The following is a 5,553-nucleotide window of genomic DNA, read 5'->3' as shown; positions in this document are numbered from 1 at the left end:
ACCCCAGTAGAGCAAGAGCAACATGAATAAAAAAGAAAGAAAATAAAAAAAGATGGCTACATATTTAAGTAGTGAATAGGCATAGGAGATACAAAAGAGGGCAGGCATTATAGGTCTCCACATTGACTGTGTCTAATCTCATTCAATTTCCAGCTTAGTTACTGGCTAGTAGCCATGCCCTAAACTGTGCCTCATGAATTTTTCTAAGTTACTGAAAGTCCAGCATGGGCAGCACAACCTGGAGCTTCTCAAGAACAAGTTGGTAAGCAAGTGATGATTAAGTGGCTGCTAAGCAGTATACAGAAAATAAAACAGAACTCCTATGGGCTTTTCTCTGAAGGAGCACGATTAGAAACTTATTTGCAGGCAAGTGTAACATTCTTTACAAAAGCAGCTTTGATACATGAAATTGAGAACACATATGGTTCCTAACGATATACTGGTCAGGGTGCATACTGGTATTTAGAAAAAAATTCCATGACTTTTCCATGACCTAGTTCTAGTAATCTTTGAATGTTAACTGGAAAGAGAGTAGTCAGCACAGCAGAACCAAACTTTGCTAGAACATGTATAAGATGAGTATCAAAACTAGGCATCCACTTGTATATTTATTTGATCTTACAATTTCGTTATGAATCCATTTTCCTCCCCTGGTTCCAAATGGAACCGCTCGGCATTAATGGGTTAACACATGCAGCACAGAAAAACCCTTCCTTTTTTCTTCATTTATTTCCAAATTCCAAGACTTTCCCTAACCTGAAATGAAATTCCATGACTTTCCAGGCCTGGAAAATGAAAAATCAAATTCCATGACTTTCCAGGTTTTCCATGACCGGTATGCGCCCTGACTGGTCCTAATAATTAATATACTGGTCCTACCAAGTTGCATAGACTGGTACTGCTTATCTACAAGTGCACATTTATAACAATAGGAGCATGATTAGAAACTTATTTGCAGGCAAGTGTAACATTCTTTACAAAAGCAGCTTTGATACATGAAATTGAGAACACATATGGTTCCTAACAATATACTGGTCAGGGTGCGTACTGGTATTTAGAAAAAAATTCCATGACTTTTCCATGACCTAATTCTAGTAGTCTTTGAATGTTAACTGGAAAGAGAGTAGTCAGCACAGCAGAACCAAACTTTGCTAGAACATGTACAAGATGTGTATCAAACCTATGCATCCACTTGTATATTTATTTGATCTTACAATTTTGTTATGAATCCATTTTCCTCCACTGGTTCCAAATGGAACCGCTCGGCATTAATGGGTTAACACATGCAGCACAGGAAAACACTTCCTTTTTTTCTTCATTTGTTTCCAAATTCCAAGACTTTCCCTAACCTGAAATGAAATTCCATGACTTTCCAGGTTTTCCATGACCAGTACGCACCCTGACTGGTCCTAATAATTAATATACTGGTCCTAACAAGCTGCATAGACTGGTACTGCTTATCTACAAGTGCACATTTATAACAATGCTGATAAAAAAAAAGTGAATAAGCTGACAGTGTTAGTATCCTCAGCAGTCCCAACAGCCCACATCTGCACAAGGCTTCAGTCAGTGCAGTGGTCCCAGCAGCAACTGTGTGCACATGAAAAATGAAATCAGTAGAAAGCATCATAAACATTGCATCAATTGATCAACTACAGCTCACAAAATTGGGGATGCATATTTGAATATCATGTTCAGGGAAATAATTTGCTGGGGCAGATCAGGGAACATAGTTTCAAAGTAAAATGCTATTATTCATGTTAAGAAATGTTAGTGATTAGCTCATTTAAGGGGACCGTCTACCCTCCGTAAAAACTTCTACAGTTATTATCAGATCATCGTGAAACTTCACCTACACACGTAAAATGTAAAAAATAACATTTTGCTCTTATGAATTTATTGAAAAAATTGATAGAAAACGTGATATTCGTAGAAAACGGCCAAAAACGGGTACTATAGAAAATCTATCTCCTACAAATATCGTCCTACAACATCGAGACACGTATCATTCGATTTGTAAAGACAATACCTATCGACTCAGCCATCCCTTTTTTCATTTTCCCCATAGTTTTTTTATGCGTGTTTTTCCCATTTTTCCACTTTTTCCCTGCCCTCACCTCCTTCTTCCCCACATATAAGACAAACCATGCACAAATTAAAAAAAGGGATGGCCAGGTCGATAGGTATGGTCTTTGCGAATCGAATGATATGACTCTCATTGATGTAGCTTGAAAACTGTAGGAGGAGATAGGTTTGCCGTGAGAGCAATAGGAGGTTTACACCAGGCCCAAAAAAACTGCCATGCGGCACATAAAGGGACGTAAAAGAGTCGTAACGTAGCCTAGATACCGTAATTAAGCCTCAAACCAAGTCAGCCAGACATAGAGCGACTGGCTGCATACCTCTCACCTCGCTGTCATGATGGACACTGACTGCTTTGGCTGCAGCAGGCAATATTTATAGCCCTGCTCTCGAATTTAGCCCATAGGAATTAGTGAAGGCCGCCCCTCACCTCCCCCCATTCCATGGCCCGTCGTGTACGTCAAAATGCAGGTAGAGAGATGGTTCTGGTACCGTTTGACGCATCAGAAGTAAGCTTTAAGATGAGTATAAGCACCGGATAATGCCATAATTGGCCACTTTACGTCATACGTTCCTTTTTAGTGCGTCCAGCCTTTGAATTAATCCCATAGACTTTACTGAAGGGCCCTCAAAACCGTCCCCCTTTAGGGAGCTGTCAAGAAATCATTTTTCGACATAGAGATGATTCTGGTACCGTTTGATGCGTCAGAAAGTAAGCTTTAAGATGAGCACAAAAACCGGAAAATGCCAAAATTGAAAATTTAGGGGTAGATGGTTCCCTTAAAACAAAGGACAACATTAATAGAGTTAAACCAAATTGCCCAAGTTAGTAGCTAGTGGGTGCCTTACCTTGTGCCACAAACAAGAACCAAGACTCTAGACAAGGATCCAGCCTGGGCGGCTCAACCTGGAGCCTCTTTCAGCCAAATATGGCTAGTGCTAACAATATTTAATGCAAATGTGCAAACAAGATGGATCTCTTATGGGCAGAGCTCAGAAAGAGGCAAGGGAATATCTGCTTATCTGGTGGAGACAAATAGAGGCACCCTTCACATAGGCAGTAATTACAGTATTTAATTGATCTGCTCAGAGAAACCTATACTCGAAACTCATGGATGCACCACAGTTGCATTCATTGAAGATTTAATAGAAATTTAGTACCACAGAGTGTTATTTGTTATTTGTAGTGTAACAAATTTGTTATTTGTAGTGTAACAAATAACACAGAGTGTTATTTGTTATTTGTGTATTATTTGTAGTATACTCACAATTGTTAGGGATTTCTGGCAGAAGTACAATAGTACATATGAGCAACATTGAAATAGGCCAAAACATGCAAGGTTCTATTTATTAAAAGACTACATTTGCTTCAGGGCATTAATTTCTATAGGTTGACCAGTATTGTCTTTAATTATATTTACCTGTGTTTCAGGTGGGAAAGGGCCTCCTCCAAGCAAGTTCTTTACAGATTAATCACCATTCAGCAAGGTTAGTGTGTTAGACAGATTAGTTTTGTTAGCATGCAGATGGCAGTGGAATAGCAAGTGATCTATTGTTTCTACATGCTGGCCACAGTTGCACATAGGGTTATCAATCATTCTGAACCTAGCCAAGTGTACTCTCACTCCAGCATGACCCATTCAAATCTAGCAAGTGCTGTCTTCACAAGTTTTTTTAGGTTTGGTGCACAAGGCCAATAGCCTACTCTATCTTTGGAAAAGGCCCTTCCCTGAAGCTTCAGTGATATTAACCCACTCCTGCCAGTACTCAATAATAGCTAGCTGGATATTTCATACCGTCTCTTCCTTTGACCTAGGAGTAACAGTATGGTACCACAGGGTGTGGGCAAGTGATGCTGCATGGTCATCTTCCTCATTCCCAGTGCCAGCACCCAAAGCTTATCTTGGATCTGAAAAAAAAGATGTACTTATTAATGAGGTTTTCCATCAGCAATTAGGTACAGCGAGATAAGGGAGTCAGTAAAATGACAAACTTTTCATTACTTTCAAGGTTGTTTTGAGCCCACTCAAGAGCTTCATGGATGGCAAATAGTTCTGCTTAAAGGACAGACACTTCAGGACGGTATTTCCACTTGAGGAGAACTTCTTTGGAAGGGACCACCATAGCAGCTGACACAGAAGTTGAAGGTTCTGTAATTCGAGAATCATCAGTGTAGGCTATGTAAAGTTTGTAAACTGGGTCTGTAGGTCTGAATAAAATCTGTGAAGCCATGTTGGATGTGACGCCTTGTACAGGAGTTGATGAAAAGATTGTTAGGATGTGTTTTTGGATATTGAACCAAGGAGGAAGCAGCAACAGAAAAAGGTATATCAATGTCATGGGAAGGAGTAGATTATGTTGAGGAAAGATTGCACAAAACAGAGCAGTCAGGGAAGGCAGTGATGAGGGAGAGATGTTAGCAGATATGGATCCTATCTTTCAGCACAGAAGAGATCACTAGTGATAAAAGACATTGGAAGTGTGGTAAGTCTGTGATAGTATTGACACAGTAGCTCTTGACATTGGATTGAAAGAGGTATATTAGCTTCCACCTTGAATGGGCAGATTGGAAGTGGTTTTTCTACTCCCTAAAGCAATTCTGAGACAGTGCTTCTGGATTATATAAAAAATTTCAAGTAGTGTTGGGGCAGCACCAGCAAAGAGTAGGCTAAGTCTATGTGGCTAAGGATTAAAGTTTTAGACAATTCCAGTAGAAGGAGCTGATCTGAACCCCATTATCTGTGGGCAATACATTTCAGCATGCTCAAAATAGGAAGACATGATGTTCTCAGGGCCACTATTTGTGTTTTTCAGGGTAGTCTAGGGGCATTCAATGAAACCCCAAGATAATGAAATTGGAAAACTACTTCAATTGGGTAGCCATTACGCAGTAGAGAGGGTGAGATTACCTTCCTGCTGGTAAAATACATGCATTTGGTTTTGTTTATATTGAGTGTAAGGCTCATTGCTGAGTCCAGTTGCTAAAAATATCAAGTTGGTTCAGCAGCCTGGTGAAAAAGCAACATTGTCAGTATATTCAGCACATTTCACTTATAAGGAAGAAGGTATGACACGCATTAGGACATTGAAAAGATTGAGAGGAAGAATGGCTCCTTGAGGGACTCCTGAGCCTGTTTTTGGCAGCATGAAAGTTCATCCTCAAAAATACTTGAAAGCATCTGTGAGACATATGTCTTGAGAGCCATCTTAGCATAACACCCTAACTCCATAGCTCAACTTAAATAGGAAGTCATTATGCCAAACTGAGTCAAAGGCACTTGTAAAGTCAAAGAAAACTACCACCAGCACCCAGAGCTGGGCAGCGCTACTTTGAAATGTAGCGGCGCTACCACTATATGCTCTAAATGTAGTGGGCACTACCGCTACTGCTACACCCACTAGATTGTAGCGGGCGTTACCGTTACCACTACAGTAAAATGTAGCATCGCTACATTATCCACAACAATGGCC

Source organism: Hyalella azteca, unplaced genomic scaffold, assembly GCF_000764305.2.
Source record: "Hyalella azteca isolate HAZT.00-mixed unplaced genomic scaffold, Hazt_2.0.2 contig6400, whole genome shotgun sequence".
Lineage (NCBI taxonomy): Eukaryota > Metazoa > Arthropoda > Malacostraca > Amphipoda > Hyalellidae > Hyalella > Hyalella azteca.
This window is presented reverse-complemented; position numbering follows the sequence as displayed.